The sequence below is a fragment of the Ictalurus furcatus genome, chromosome 28, assembly GCF_023375685.1.
Source record: "Ictalurus furcatus strain D&B chromosome 28, Billie_1.0, whole genome shotgun sequence".
NCBI lineage: Eukaryota > Metazoa > Chordata > Actinopteri > Siluriformes > Ictaluridae > Ictalurus > Ictalurus furcatus.
In genome coordinates, this window is record NC_071282.1 from 9634947 (window position 1) to 9652824 (window position 17878).

Genomic DNA, 17878 nt, shown 5'->3' on the forward strand with positions numbered 1-17878 from the left:
AGTATGTAACCAAAGGGCCACTAGTCTGGCTGAAGGTGGGAGTTTAGAGAGAAAATGCAGAGGGAGAATGGACCAGCAGGGAGAATAAAAGGGGTGACAGAAAGAAACTGACTCCAGTCTCAGCAAACAGTGCTGTACAGTGAGGGAAACCCACTTGAGCACATTAGCCTCATACCACCAGACAGTAGTGTTGAATGTGTAAAACTGAGCAGAATGCAAAGGGTCTATTTTTGCAATGCAAAGGGTCACCCAACAGTAAGCATTGTGTGATATAGCAAGGGAAGCCCACTTTATCACATTAGCCATGCTTAGCTGTAGGAGACAATGCAGATTGTGGGATTGAACCACAAAGTTTGATTGCTGGCTAGTAACTTCAAAATGTTAAGGAAAAATGTAATATCTTTTTCTGATCCTCAGTATTCTTCATTGTACATTTTGAAAATAAACACTAATCTAAAGTGAACTCCTGTACGGTAGTTTCCACACTTGAGGTTTTTTCCAGACTCTGGGCCATTTACTCTGAGTTTGGGATGTTTGATGCGGTCCATAAAACTGATCCTCTAGAATGATCTTCTAGAAAATGGTGATGTAGGGCTTGCTTCCCTGGTGCAGTCATCATCGTGTGTGGAAGCTCTCTCTGATTAACCTGATCAGTTAAACTTGTCGCATTATTTCCTATTTCACATTTCATGATGGCATGGAAAGGGTTATCATAGTCCATGAAGGAGATGAAACACATTATTGATATATATATATATATATATATATATATATATATATATATATATATATATATATATATATGGAGCAATGATGGCATTCAAATACATAAGGCCACATCACATAAAATCTCTGAAATCTCCGAATTGTTTTTTCTATATTCGACAGCTTTTTTTTTGACAAATTGTGTTACCCTTCACTGGGAAAGATGGGAAACATTTATATATCACTATTACGTAATAGTATAGGCCTAACCTAATAAAGCTACACTTTCATAGGACTGCAGGACGGTTACTGAAAATAGCTCACCTTGCCCTGAGCGCTTGGGCTGAAAACAGCACAGAAAATGGCTAATAATCTTCTTATACAAGATCAGCTCCTTGTTCCTTGCAAACTTGCATGCACAAAAGTGACGTATGGAATTGTGCAATCGACCCATGGTTCGGAAAGTGTTCTTCTATGTGAACGCAACCTGTGATTATGTTCCCCTCTCCCAAACAAGCCCAGAATTGGTCCTGTGTGCAGACTCAAGTATTTGGGCCAAGTGTGAAAACGCCCTGTGAAAAATGCTGTGGAGATCCACCCTTTCTACTGACAGGTTGAAACAAGTTTGTCTCTTCCTAGTCACTTCAGTCATTTTGATTAGAGAGATTTCACTCCTGCTTCCACAATGCCTGGATTACTGTAAAAGATGGTAATAGCTTCCTGTAAGATTATAGAGCACAACTATTTACACCATAGAGAAAAAATTGCTCCTCTGTGATGCAGTTCCCATAAGCATTTGTTTTTGTTTTTGTTTTTTTTTTCAAAAGAAATAAATAGCTTGAACCAGGAGACCCATAAATTGAAATGTATAATATTCAGTGTGAATCTTTGGGCTCCCAGCACAAATAATTGCTTTTAAGTTTGAATTAAAGGCAGTTTTTGATAACAGCTGCAAGGGGAGGAATCGATGCATCGAGAAAACTAATAAATTGTTACATCGCTATATAAGATTCTATTTTTTGTAAATATAACTTGCTGGGTCGTCTAGCTAATGTATTAAGAACAGCTGGATTCCTATTAGCTCCTTAAGGAAGTAAAATAAAATAGTGTGTTTCTGTAAAGGCATTTCAGTGCGGTGACTCTGCTGTCTCTGGGTTTCCTGTTTTCCCTCTGTTCGTCTCTTGTGACTTACATTCCATGTGGTCATGTGAACAGAAGCATGTGGAACGTAGCGTCACTGTCACAGCATACATGATGAATGAAGAATGTTCACAAAAACCATAGGTCATAGTTCAGGCTCCGATCATGAGGACTAGAATTCCCAGAAACTGAAACCCAATTTGAAGACTTATTTAAAAGAAAATAAACAAACAAACAACCCTCCAAAAGATTAATTACAAAGTTCAAATAGTCTATACATGCTAAAATGGACTCTCCAGTTGTATACTTTCTGTAAAATGAACATCAAATCAAGAAACATATTATTCCAAATCCATGGCATCTGAATACCTTTGCGTGAATGAGAGAGGCTGTCAGTAAAGGCCTCTTATCATCGCACAAAGTAACACAAATTACCACAAAGTACTGGTGGCACAAAAAAACTATATTAATAGGCTTTTTCTCCACTAGCTGATTTTTTGGTACCTATTCAAGATGTCTGTGTGGGTTTCCATCAAGTTATCTGGCTTCCTCCCATCTCCCAAAAACATGCCAGTAGGTGGTTGGCTACACTAAATTGCTCCTGGGCTCCTTGGGCCCAGTGTCCCTGGGACAGGCTCTGGATCCACTGAGACCCTAATCAGGATAAAATGGTGAATGAATGAATGAATGAATAAATGAAAAAACAAATCAATCACTCCTTATAGAAGTGTAAAAATATAAACCCTGAAGAAAACCCTGTTCAGTAACTAGGAAGGGACTTCTGCAGTATCACCTTTATACTGTCTGATCTCTACTTCACATGGATTCATAATTCATATTCCTGCAGGGCTAAAAAATGCATGGATGCTTCATGTGTTTTGACTTTTGTTTCAAACCAGTTCTCTGACGAGCTTTAAATAACGGTGAGACTGTTCCGGAGCTGAGAAGGAACATTGCAGAAACAAAGGCCACATTCTCCAGGCAGACGGGAAGTAGCAGCCCAGCGCCCCTCCTTCTCCCTCTCTGCACCCCCCATCCCTCTTTCCCAACCGCCCGACTGTTTGTGTTCTACTAACATGGGCTGGGAACACGGGTGAGACAGAGAGAGAGAGTGAGGGAGAGAGAAGGAACGGGGGATGGGAGAGGGGGAGTTAAAGGAACAAAGGAGGAATTTAAATAGCACCCCCCTCTCCCCTCACCCCTCTCGCAAACCCAATTGCTCATGAGCCCCCCCTTTCAAGTGTCTGACATGGTGGGGGTTGCTCACCCGACTAGTGTTGAGTCTTTAGATAAGATTCGGCATTTACTCTGCGTGTATATGTGTGTGTGTGTGTGTGTGTGTGTGTGTGTGTGTGTGTGTGTGTGTGTGATGTTTGGGGTTGAAGTGATATCTAGAAGCTGAGCAGAATGGGGAGTGTTTACACTATCACATAAGCAAAAGGGGATCCCCCGCTTGCTCTCCTGCCCAGAAAAAAGGCCTTAAATCGCTTCTCAGAGTGTACACCTCAGCAACTGGCACTGAGCTTGAGCCTTGTCTGCTATGCTGCTGGTTTGTTGGTAATACCCCAGCTCTGAAGTCCATGTTGAAGTCAATATAGGTCCACATTACCAAAGGGAAGAGGCTTCAAGACACTGAGCTCTATTGGATCTAGTTGGTTCAATAGAAGCCAGGCTCCTACAAGAGAAATGTCTGTCATGTAGAAAACACAAGCATGTGTTTATAGACCAAAGATGCCCTCCATTCATTTCAAAAAGAAGTCATTGTTTATGCCACTGGAACTATGATTACTATTGCTCTGAAAGGAAAGACCTCATACTGCAGCATTTATGCAGAACTGTCTGTATTGTTCCTTAAGCAAAGGTTATGTGTAGTGCTTAACCACTGAACCATTGTCTTGAAAATAAATTACACAAGACATAATTATAATGGACAAAAAACTTTTAGCTTATAATGAACAGCCACCAGAGGATCATGTGATTACAGCAGGAAATATATATGTCCTGGCTGCTCCTTGACTATTGATTAGTGATGACGTGCCGCCTATGTCTTCATTCAGACAACCAAACAGTCTGCGTGCATGTGTCAGCAAGGCAGTTACTTCCTCCTCCACAAAGCTGTGCTCCATCAGCCTTCATTTAGCCCATCGCCCAGTGACCTGCAGGAAGTGTGTCACAGACGAAGAAGTACTTCCAGGAAATGGACCAAGTGGACAAAAATGTGGGAAAGGTGGAAGTGAAATAGACTTTCCAGTCTAAAATCTCAGGCTTCCTCAACTGAAAAGGTTAAAAACACTGTCTTCTGCTGAATCACACTTTCATTATACTTAACATGTAGCATTTAACTATGCTAAATACTGAAGAAATCTGAAATCACTGGAAAACTTGAAATCATGCTTGTTGGTTTCAGAATTTGATGTATACACATAAGAACTGAGGTTATTATGTGCTAAATCAAGGGCACATTTTGTCAGAGCAGTTGCAGCAACTTTCCTGTGGCAGTGCCATACTTATAAAGCAAGAGGCATGTTGTGTAATATTGACCCTCAGCCACCAGGTGGCAATGTTAGTAAGGGCTCTTGTCTGTTTCAGACCCAGCCCAAGCACAGGGACCTCGGTTTCTCTAGCCCAGAGAGTGCCAGAAGAAGTGTGTGTGGCCCATCAAAAGTACATGAGCTGAGTTCAATAAATGGAAAAGCAGGTTGGAGGTAGAGGAAGAATGTTGAGAAGGCAAGAGAGTCATCCTTGTCTTGGGCTTGGGAGCATTTTTGTCACCGAATGAATCACAACACACTAAATGGGTCCTTTTGGAATTTATAAAACTGAGCATAAAACACTTAGTGGAATTCAATCAAATACATATAAATGAAGTATATATGAAAGACATGTTCATCTCTTCAGTGTCTCAGTCATTGTGAAATGTTTTTATATGCTCCTTCAGAATTAAACCATCTGACATGAAAAGCATTTCTATTATGGCAAAACTAGTCATCACATTTATATAATCTACAGAAATCTCCTTCGTTCAGCACAGCACAGTGTAGATGGCTCTCAAGGACAGGCGCTTCAAGGTGCCCTTGATTAACAAAGAGACAACCAAGGCAAGACACTGCTCATGATGATATGCTTTTAGTGGCATTAACATTAACAGAATGATACCACCATGGCTTGCTCAGAAGACCTCTTCAGGTCTGGGGACACAGAGCTCATGTTTACTAGCAAGAGCATGAGTTGTTACATAACCTGTCCTCATGGCATTTCTCAAAAGGAACTAACTATGGGGCAAGATCAGGAACTGGCTTTCCTTTTGTTAACTATGTTAGACCAAACAAAGGTGTGACACCTTTGTCTGAGTGGTGTATGAGCGAGCTCACTGTGGAGTCTATATCTTCAGGGCGACCACTGTCACTTGAATTATATAGTTAACGTTACTTCTAATTTTCTTTCACGCTAAAGTCTGATTCCCCTCTGTGTCTCTCCGTTCCCCTCCCTGGCTATAACATTTCCTTCTCTATCTCACCTCTGCTCTCTCTCTCTCTCTCTCTCTCTCTCTCTCTCTCTCTCCCCCTGTTTGGAGATTAAATGGGCATCCTGCCAGTTTTTCATATTTGCTGGCAGCAAAGGGGCCAGCTAACTTCCTGGAGGGGAGGGGCTTACTGAAAGGTTACATTTGCACAATGTGCCTATGGAAAAACACAGCGTCGGGAAGAACAGGGTTGCCAGATGCACAGCTTTCTGGCAAAATTGGGTTACTTTTGAAATGCTGCCACGGGGTTGATTTTTTTTCTGTTTATGGGATTTGTGCTTGAGGTTTTTGCATGTATTAGGTTAGTTGTATCTATATTAAAACAAAAACATATGAATAATAACGGAATAATCTATTTATACATGCATAAAGTAAGCTGACCCTAAAACCAGCAGAAACTTGGAAATGGAAAATAGACCCCTTAATTGTGGTTACACCTCCTTTAATGGGATATAGGTTCTTTTTTTTTTTTAATCTACCATTGGAAAATGCATTTCAAAATACAGATCTTTGTCTTTACAATGTTTTATATCCACTCCCTCTAAATCATCACGACTAGACCAGCCATCATGTGTATCCCCACTTGCGTTTAACTAATTTTATAGAATTCAGCTGTTCACTGATATATGATGTTTCCTGTTCCTCAGGTGAATAAGTTCCGGTATCCCCTGCGTCTATCCAATGAGAACCTTGTGGACGTGTCCCTAGTAGCATGCACTAGAGGCCATTAGAGGTGGTCTCTCATACATGCCTCCCTAACCTTAATCACAATATTAGGTATGTATGTTACTGTATATGTGTTATATGTGTAATATGTTGTGCTCTGGTTGACTTATTCTCAGAGCTACTGTATTCTTTACTTATGACTGTATAAGTAATAATATAACACTTTATTAGGTCCTTTGTGAAATAACTATGAAAACTGTGTTTTTAATACTACTTTGTTTAAAATGTAGGCTGTTGTATGACATCGCTCTGCAAATAGTCCAATACATTGGATAGTGATAGTCACAATGTTGGAAGCAGTATATTTTGGGCTTTGCTATTTGGTTGGTGTTTGGGTTATTTTTTTAATGACCAAAATGTTGCTTTTGTCCTGCAGATCTGGCAACCCTACAAGAGAGTCAAAGCAAGAGTGAGAGGAATGGAGAGAGAGCAGGAAGGGAGGAGGGATGGGGGAACAGATAGGGTGAGAGAAAGGGAGGGGGATATTTGAAGCTTGCAAGAGAGAGAAAGAGAGAGAGAGAGAGAGAGAGAGAGAGGCAGCTCAGGCTAAACCAAACGACTCCGCCGTTCTGCTGTGCTCGGGTAATGGAAAAAGCCCTCCAGGGGAATATTCAGCATGCAAGAGTATCGAGTTGCTCTCCATCATTACAATGCTGCCTGACCCCCCTCCCCTTCTCTCCTCTCCCATCTCTTTCCCTCTACCTCCTTTCCTACTTTCCTCTCCTTCTCCAGCAACGGCCAAAGCCTCAACACCCCCCACGCTTAGTTTTTCCCCACCTTTCGTGTCTGTGAGAAATGAAAAGGCTTTCTGGGAGGCAAGCTATGGGCCACGGGAGGGTGTTTGTATCAGGCCTGTTTGAAATGGGCACATAGGTGTGTGTGTGTGTGTGTGTGTGTGTGTGTGTGTGTGTGTGTGTGTGTGTGTGTGTGTGTGTATTGAGCTGCAAGACTTGCCTAGCAAGTTTTTGAGAACAGTGGAGGGCAACCGTTTGGTGTGCACATGAGTTCTGAAGACATGCCGGTAAAACAAACACTAGACTCGTTGAATAGGTTACGTCATGGCAAATACAGACAGACAGAGACAGACAGAAAAAGAAAGAAATAGGAAGACAGCATTTGAGTTTGATTGAGAAGGTAAAAGCTTTGGCAGTCACACACAGCAATGCCTACAAATGTTGGGTGTAGAAGGTCACCTATGCCTTCATCTGACTACTATTTGCATGTTTGTCCACAGACCATGCAATGTTAAATATAATGTTTAAATGTCTGAAAATGCTATGCGGTGTCTTTGTATTTACAGTGAAAAGCATTTTATGCTTACAGCTCATACAAACCTCTGTAGCTTTCCACAGCTTTGGCGGCAAACAATGTTTCTTGTGTTCTTCCACTTTTAATCACAAGAACTGGAAGTCAGTGGAATACTGGATGTTTTTACTGGGTGATTTTACACCAAATATTTTACTAAGTTTTTATATGTGCACACATTATATGATGCAATATGCTTCACCAGTGAGCCCTGCCCCTGAGTACCATTAGTTCCTGTTAGTACTAAACTTGAGCAAGCATCAGAAAGCATACAACCAAAAACCCATTAAAAAGGAAGTCAACATAGGAAGTATTCCGATGCTTGCAAGGTACAGTATCTTTCGATTTTGACCTGCCCCCTAGTGGACAATCCTTCAGATGTACAATATGTACAGAGATATGTATGTGAACAATGCCACGTGCATAGGTGCCACATCTACAAGTGTTTGTAGTAGTCACACATCAAGTTTAACCCTGGACTAACATGATCTACATCTGAGACATGGAATGCTAGCCACCCTTTTTCAAATTTCTAATACAGTACATATTCCAAATGTTAATGCAACATCACTGGACAGCTGAATGAACTTTGAAAGTACTAAGAAAGCACAGCCCTATTTTGTATACATTTTGTATGCATAAGCAAACAGATACCCAGAACTGACTAGTATCACTCTGATCAACAGGGGAAGTTCTCATGACTCCTGGCCCCAGACAATACTGACAATAGGGCAAAAGCTTATACAGTTGTGCGAGCCTCAGAGTTTGTTTGTTTTTTTATTAAAAGTTCTTGTATTACAACCAGAAGGAGAATATGTTCATAGTAGCAAAATATATTTAAATATAAAATTCAAAGTTAAATCCCAGTCAAAAATATTCACTGATGACGGGCTGTACTAATCTGGTCTGTGACCTTTGTGCTATGTACTTTCATTTTGTTCATAATTCAGTGTTTTTGCTTTATGTTTTTTAGTGCCTTGTATGAAATTACAAAGAAAAAAAATACTAAAAGACAATATTTTGAGAGCTACAGTTGGACCACTGAGTTAAGCCCTTGTTAAGCCATTCCCATTTTACATCTTATCTCCCAACATGTCTGCCAACTTTACCAAGACCCGAGGTTGTCTTTCCTTAGTTTTCTGCTAAATTGGTGTCTTTACACTCCATGTATCACCAGCATCTCTATTGCTGACATGGTCTGAGTTTCTCCACCATCTTTTTCCTGGTTAAATATAAACACATGCCAACCAATTTAGTAAGTCCATTAGGGCTGCAACTAACGATTATTTTCATAATCGATTAGTTGGTCGATTATTATTTTTCGATTAATTGATTAATCGGATGGGGTGGGGCAAACTTTCAGTATCATTTTTTGTTTATTTAAAATAAAATCCACAAACTGAGTGTTACAAATATAAACTTCACACTAAAACCCAATACACACAGACACACACCCACACACACCAGAATATATATTATTAATTTAGGACTGTAGTTTAATTCAGTGCTTTTTGTGCATCCATAAAAAATAATGCATAAATATTTATACATAATATAAACTAAAATAAATGTAATTATTTAATAAAATACATTATATATACATACGTATATATATATATATATATATATATATATATATATATATATATACACACACACACACACACACACATACACACACATATATGTAAACTACATTTCTTTTTGTTATTTTTGTATTAAAATTTATATATACATACATACATATATATATATATATATATATATATATATATATATATATATATATCTTAGTTTGTATTATATATAAATATTAATGCATTATTTTTTATGGATGCATAAAAAGCACTGAATTAAACTATAGTCCTAAATTAATAATAAAAACTCCCTTTCACTGCACCTTGTGGTTTCTCTTACTCACTGTGTTTGGACATATTATTTTTTACTTGTGTTTACTTTTGATCATAATGTTTTAATTAGACATTACAGATCTTACTCACTCTGTATCACTGCGTTTACACTTCCATTATAATGAACGACAGAAGTTACACTGCAAGCGCACAAATGCACCATATAATGACAATAAACTTAAATTAAACAAAACCTTTTAAGTAGCTTGCACCAGTTTCCCCTGCTCCTTACACACAGTGGAGCATTTTGGATAAAAACATAAGATTGTGCTCGTGCATCTCCGTGGTGTTTAATATAAAATGCTCCACTGCCTTAGAGGACTTTCTTCCTCAGTCACTTGACGATTTTGCCTCCGTCTGATGGGGACTAAGGTCATGTTGGGAATAAAAGGTAATGGTGACAAACAGTAAACTGAAGAAAGTCATTGTCTGTGACTCTGGGTATTAGGCTAAAGCTAGTGGCGTCAGGTTATATGCGTATGACATCATGCGCCGTCGACTAGGAAGCGGCTTATACTTCCGGTTAGTAAAAAACCGCTAGTGATATATTTGAAACGATATTACATTTCTAAAATCCACACACACTAGACGGTAGAGTACGCAGTGCATAGTGTAAGTGCACAGTACACCAAAGCATGTTTTCGGAACAGAAGTAACATAGTGAGTAAATGCACCCCGTGCCGCGCACAGACCACCTAATCTCAAATGAGATTTTCATAATCAACTATTATCGATTTTATCAATTAGTTGTAGCAGCTCTAAAGTCCATCATTAAAAATGTTCACAAAACACATTTTGTAGGTGCTGTATTGAATAAGCTAAGCATACTCAATGACTTGCTGCAACCACCACCTAGAAAACATAATGGTTTCTGTTGGGCCATAGGGAAGAAGAAGCCATTATGTACAATCCTGTCTTTACTCAGCATTCTCAACAAAGAAATAAGAGGCTATATAGAATGCCTTGATAAACTGTTCATGCCAGATATGTATGTCTCGTGATTTTTTTAAGGTAAAAAAGTAACCTACACCTTAGTATTTTTAGTGTTTCGCTCAGCATGTTTTTCCTTTTTTAATAATAAAAAAGCAGAAGAGGCAACCCAAAAGAAAGGAGAAATTATTATCTGCCACATCCTTTTCATGTCTGTTTGAGTCTTACTACTTCAGCCACCCACCAAGAGAACACCACAGATTAGCACAGCTCTACACACATAATCAAATACTCTCTCTCTCTCTCTCTCTCTCTCTCTCTCTCTCTCTTTCTCTCTCTCTCTCTCTGACTCTGTGTACGTGTTGTGAGACTTTAGGTTTATTTGATTCTTGCCCTCACTTCACAAGCTGTGAAGACCCAGTGCAGTAAGGTTCCATAAAGTGGTCAGTAAAGAGCTAGACAAAGTTTGGAGAAGCCAAAGCAAGACACAGTCAGTGTAATTCAGAAGCAAAGATAAGAGTAACCAATTCAATAAAAAAACATTGAGGAAAAAATAGAAGAGAAGCAGTACTGATCTCCAATCCACAACTAGCGTACCCTATAACAAGGCCCTAACAGGCTACTCTGAAGTCCAAACTGCCCCAAGCATGTCTAAGCGTACCACCATCCATCAGGCATGTGACAAGTTTTATTCCAGTGGAGGGACACAGGCTGTGTGCAACCTCATTTTAATCTCATTGCACTTCCTCTCTCCCTCCCTCTTTCCCTCCCTCCATCTCTCTCTCCCCCTCCCTCCGTCTACTCAATGTACGTGTCTGTTTCCCATACCAGACAGTGTCTAGACCGAAGCAATTATAGACACGGCTTGAGCGTCTTACTGCTGCCCGACGATTGAGGACTCCAGCCCCAGTGCTGTCCTGGCAGAACACAGTGGGGAGGTAGTGGGGGTGTGCATGATCATCACAGAGCCCTCATTTCTCTTACCTATGTACCTGTAATAACAAGATCAACCTTTGCTGTTATGTCCTAGACTCCACCTCTTCCATTTTCCGTAAATGGGACCATCCTGGTAAATCATAAAAGCTAAGCAGAGGTCTTGGAGGCCTGAGCAGAACAGTCTCTGTCCTACAGCAGAACAATTCAGCTTTGTATGATTGAAACAGAAAGGAAAAGGACAGGAAAGCTCACACTTTTCTCAAGTCTTGTCTTGAATGGTAGAAAGCAGGAATGGAAAATAAAGATCATGTTTTGTCAAGGAAATTGAGAAACTGATGCTCAAAGCACCTCTGAAAATATGCTTAGAAAAACGGACAAATACATCAGAAAGAAATGCAGATGGGTATTTTTTTTTCTTTTCAGGGCAAAAAAACGATGTTTGTGTGTGTTGCCCATTTTAAACTAACTGCCAAACAATTTTAGAGGTCTTTTATATACATTTCTGAAGTAATGATGGCTGTAGCTGCCAGTGCCACATTGATAATGTACATTCATTTACCAAATATCACCGGGATAACCTCTTGGGCATGTGCAAACAAATGGGTCATGGAGGATGGAAGACCTTCCACCAAAGTCACAAAATGACTGCATGATGTAATATTTGCAATAAATATCATTGCCATACAGGTCTCTTTCTCCTTGCCAACCTTCCAATAGGTTTGGTCTCATTCCAAATGGCAGGGACCCTGGTGCTACACCAGTGTTCATAGAACCATAGTGGCACACATAACAAGCATTCTATTTCACACCTCTGAACTACCAGGGGCTGTGCCTTTATCTGGATAACATATGCCACAATGTCATGATTTGTAATGACTGCCACACTCATGCCACTGGGATTTTGGAGCACCTGGAGAAAGTGCACTGTGATGCCCAGGTAGCAGCAGCACAGACTTTCTGAAGTGGCACACCTACTGTATAAGTAATGCCCATGAGGAGAGTGGCAAGACATGCTAGGGCCTGTGCATCTTGCTTGTTTCTAGGCCATGGTGATGACATCCATCACCCAATGGGCCAGACTCTGATTTTCCTCCCCCTCATTTTTCATCCATGAGAAATTGTTTATCTGATGATAAAATAACTGCCTTCCACTCTCCATAGTACTATAGGGTGTGTGCTGAACATAACATGGAACACTCTGCAGGTTTACCCTCATGGAACCCTGCGAGGTCAATAGAATGGTTAATAAAACTGGTGACAAGACCTTGGGCAGAAATCCTTGGTTTAATCACAACATCACCAATCATCTGGCCACCATTGCATGCAAGGTGAGCTTATTTCCATGTCATGCTGTTCCCTCACTCATTTTCTGAGGCGATTGCTAGGAAAAAGGCAATGTTTGGTGAAACCCTTTTTGCCATTCTGCATTGGCTCATAAACGACTCTATTGCATACATCTATTGTATGTGGAGATCCCCTGCCAGGTTTCTGGGTGAGAGGACAAAGGTAGAAGACAAAGCTGTGATAAGTTTATGAGCCCCCAGTGAGACCTGGGAACATACAATGGATGTGTACTTGGGGCTTTTGTGTTCAAAAGTGTGTCCTGGACTGCTCGTTCACAGTCCTGAACTTGCACTTCATGCCAGAAGAGCAGGACTAGATGCAGGTAACCTGACTGAGGGTGCCAGATCTCTTTTTTTGGGATAAGTCCATTTGTGGAAGAACCTGTCAAGATGTTCCAACCACTAGTAAGAGCAGCACTGGAAACCGAGCTCTCACTTGCCATTTCAGGGCCACAAACAAGAATGTAGCCTAATTGCTGAATTCTTTGGGTGTGGGCAGAATCAGTAGTAGAGGCAGAAGTGTGTGCAGACAGTGAGGCTTCCTGTCACAGTGGACTGTCCAGCTCCATTAGGGAGAATCATATTTGACAATGAGATGATTTGTCATCAGTGAAGAGATGTACCTGTGCCTTGCCAAACCTTTCCCAGATCTGGGACTCCACTTCCAGGTGCAAACACATTGTTGTCCGAACAGACCAGTATGTGACACTGTCTTAGCAGGGATAAAAAATAAAAAAATAAAAACCACTTGAATGTGTTAGCAGTATGTAGCCATAGTGCCCCTAGTCTTTGGTTTTTGGACAGCAGCGAGTGTGGAATCTGGGGACTGAACTGCCAACAAAATAGAAAAAAGGTCTGGCAGAGAGAATGATGGTTTAACACTCGATTCCAACCCCAGTTGAATTGAGTTGCGTTAACAATCCAGTTAACATGGTAGGCTAGCTATGAGCAGGGCTTAGAAACTGCAGGGTTTAGCAACTGCTTGTTGGGTAGATGTCAGGGTGTGGGGAGCTAAAGAGTGCGTGCAGAGGAAGACCCACTCAATGCCCAGTTCTGAGTGTTAGTAGGCTCATCAGTGAACATCAAGTGGTACAATGAAGAAAAACCACTCAACTGCATTAGTAACGCTTACCCACAGCCCCACTAGTCAGAGAGGCGAGTGGGGAGAACCCAACTCTTTCCCTGTATGAATGTTAGTGGAGTCCAGTCACCAGGTCAGAGGAGTCCAGTCACCAGGTCAGGTGAAAAGCATGACAAGGAAGGAAAGATCTACTGTGTTAATGGCACATATTCACAGGCCTGCAGGTCACAGATAATGTGAATGCTCAAACAAAACCCAACCTAGCAAGAGGTGTGAGTGCCATACTGAGTATCAAGAACAACCCATAGTGATATTCACTGCCCCTGTCAGTAAAGAGGGGTGAAATAGAACAATGATTTATGTGATCAGTGACCACGTTTACAATGGTGCTTGAAAGTTTGTGAACCCTTTAGAATGGTCTATATATCTCCATAAATATGACCTAAAACATCATCATATTTTCACACAAGTCTTAACATAGACAATAAATAAATAAATAAATAAATAAGCAACAATATTATTCATGGTCATGTATTTATTGAGGAATATGATCCAATATTACATATCTCTGAGTGACAAAATATGTGAACCTCTAGGATTAGCAGTTAATCAGTTCAGGTGTTTTCAATCAATGGGATGAGGTGAGAGTGAAAGCCCTGATATATTTAAAGAACAGGGATCTGTCAGAGTCTGATCTTCACAACACATGTTTCTGGAAGTGTATCATGGCATGAACAAAGGAGATTTCTGTGGACCTCAGAAAAAGAGTTGTTGATGAACATCAGGCTGGAAAAGGTTACAAAATCATCTCTAAAGAGTTTGGACTCCACAAACGCACAGACAGACAGATTGTGTACAAATGGAGGAAATTCAATACCATTGTTACCCTCACCAGTAGTGGTTGACCAACAAAGATCACTCCAAGAGCAAGATGTGTAATAGTCCGCAAGGTCACAAAGGAACCCATGGTAACTTCTAAGCAACTAAAGACCTCTCTTACATTGGCTAAAGTTAATGTTCATGAGTCCACCATCGGGACCATACTGAACAACAATGGTGTGATGGCAGGGTTGCAAGCACTGCTCTCCAAAAAGAACACTGCTGCCCATCTGCAGTTCAAAGATCATATGGAAGCCAGAAGCCTAATGGAAAATGGTTTGTGGACAGATGAGACCAAATAGAATTTTTGTTTTAAATGAGAAGCGTTTTGTTTGGAGAAAGGAAAACACTGCATTCCGGCATAAGAACTTTATCCCATCTATGAAACATGGTGGTGGTAGTATCATGGTTTGGGCCTTTTTTGCTGCATCTGGGCCAGGATAAGGTGCCATAATTAATGGAACAATGAAATCTGAATTATACCAGCACATTCTAAAGGAAAATGTCAGGACATCTGTCTTGAATTGAATCTCAAGAGAAAGTGGCTCATGCAGCAAGACAATGACCCTAAGCACACACGTCGTTCTACCACAAAATGGTTAAAGAAGAATAAATCATGGTTTGGTAGTAGAATAAAGAAGAATAAATCATGGTTTGGTAGTATCATGGTTTGGCCTTTTTTGCTGCATCTGGGCCAGGATAAGGTGCCATAATTAATGGAACAATGAAATCTGAATTATACCAGCACATTCTAAAGGAAAATGTCAGGACATCTGTCTGTGAATTGAATCTCAAGAGAAAGTGGCTCATGCAGCAAGACAATGACCCTAAGCACACATGTCGTTCTACCACAAAATGGTTAAAGAAGAATAAAGTTAATGTTTTGGAATGGCCAAGTCAAAATTCTGACCTTAATCCAATAGAAATGTTGTGGAAGGACCTGAAGCAAGCAGTTCATGTGAGGAAACCCACCAACATCCCAGAGTTAAAGCTGTTCTGTACTGAGGAATGAGTTAAAATTCCTCCAAGATGATGCGCAGGACTGATCAACAGTTATCTGAAATGCTTAGTTGCAGTTATTGCTGCACAAGGGAGTCACACCAGATACTGAAAGCAAAGGTTCACATACTTTTGCCACTCAATGAAGTTTAAAATGTAGCCATTATATTTGACCTGTAAACTAAATTGTGTCTTTACTGGGAAGTTGCTAGAAGTAAAAATAAAGGAAACAAAAGACTGTGATCCCATTGGCTAGTTAAATTGGCCTTTATCACGACGTTAACATCCTGTATACAGTGGCAGATCCAGAGTCTAGATCTAGATGGAGGGCCAACCACAAATGCATTCATATTATAACTGACAAGTTTAGACTTGAAAATGAATTAAATATAGTATAGCCTAGTTTTAACATCCACAATGATGGCTCTTCTTTGGTTGGACTTAATACAATATTGTTCTTATTATCAGGACACAAAGACCAACCGAGTAACTCAGGGTGGGAAGAATTCATCATGTACTGATTGTATGTGTGTGGGGCCCCACTTGGTGTGTAGGCCATACATTATAGATTATTCAATATGTTGGTTACAAAAAAAAAGTGGAAATCAAGTCCGAGTGAACTCCCTGTCATTGTCTAATAATTAAATTAAATCTGCAGTATGTTGTCAGTTGAATTGCTAGTACATGCACGTGTACCTGGCCAATAAAGTGATTCTGATGTGGTTAGCATGTTTGCCTCGCACCTCCAGGGTTGGGGGTTCAATTCCCACCTTGCATGTTTTTCCCGTGCTTCAGGGGTTTCCTCCGGGTGCTCTGGTTTCCTCCCCAGTCCAAAGACATGTGTTGTAGGCTGATTGGCATTTCTAAATTGTCCATAGTGTGTGAATTAGTGTGTGTGCGATTGTGCGCCTGCGATGGGTGTCCCCCACCTTGTGACCCGACTTCCCTGGGATAGGTTCCAGGCTCCCCCGTGACCCTGTGTAGGATAAGTGATATGGAAAATGGATGGATGGATGGATGGATGGATGAGTAGATGCAAGCAGACATTTATAAACATTACTTAAAAATATTCTCAGATCTTCCAGAAAAACTATCATTTTACAAAAAGTACAATAAAAAGTTTCAGAATACATTACATTAAACTAAAAGCAAACTCTTATTTTATTAGCTGGGATAATTCTGCCCATTCACCATAATGTAGCCCCAAGCTAGCAGTTACAATTTGATAGACAAATGCTGTCAATTCTGTGACTTTAAAAATTACACAACTTATGTGAACTGTGTATGTTATACTCTAGCTTTTGTATTTAGCACCAGGAGCTATATAGACAAACATTGTTCTGGTTCTATTACCAATGTTACTTAACTTATACTTCCTTCCAGCATCAGATCCCCACATTAAACCACTGCAATCCACATGCACCTACCCAGCATCCACACACCCAGCCCTGACATTATATATCCCCTGTTTCCATTCCTCTTTTCTCATTTCCTCTCAATCTCATTTCCTCTCCCCACACTCGCTTTTGCTCCCTCCCTCTTTCCACTCTCCCTCGTTTACTTTTTATGAAGCTGTGGTCAGCCCCCAGCCCCCCCCCCCCATCTATCTCAGCCTGACGCTCACTCTCATCCACGTCTATCTATTTTCTCTCAGTCTATTTCTCACCTGCACCCTTTTTAGCCTCTCTCTCTCTCTCTCTCTCTCGCTCTCTGTGCCACTATCTCTCTTCCTTCTGTTTCTTTCTTTTTAGTGTGTCTCTCCCCCTCCCTGCTTCAACCTCTTCCACTCTAAAACCCCTGCGGTGGTGTACTCCCACCCACTCTCTCTGACACTGACACACAGAGACGGCTGTGTGTGTGTGTGCGTGTGTGTGTAGACAGCATTGCTCTCCCATCACCACAGACAGGGTGACTTCAGCGGGAAAGAATTCTCTCTCTCTCTCTCTCTCTCTCTCTCTCTCACACACACACACTTTTCCCAGAGCCCCTGCTCTCTGCTCAGCACAGCACACACACAGAAATGGATACACAGACACATTCATGTGAGCACGCACACACGCACACACACACGCACGCACACACACACACACAGGCACGCACACACACACACATAGTGAAATGGACCGATGTTCTCTAACACACTTCGAGTATTGTTATATTCATCAACAATACAAGTATTACACAAGCAGTACACTAGAATAACAGCAGTATTACAGGATTATAACACTAGTGTTACACAAATAGAACACTGCTATTACACTAGTATAACACTAGAATGAAATTAGTGTGGGGACAAGCAAATTCAGATTGTTTAAAATTCTAAACTTTAACTTCAAGCGGCTTTATCTTATCTGAAGAGAATTCAGCTTTTTTTCTTTTCAACCTCAGAGTTGTTGGCAGT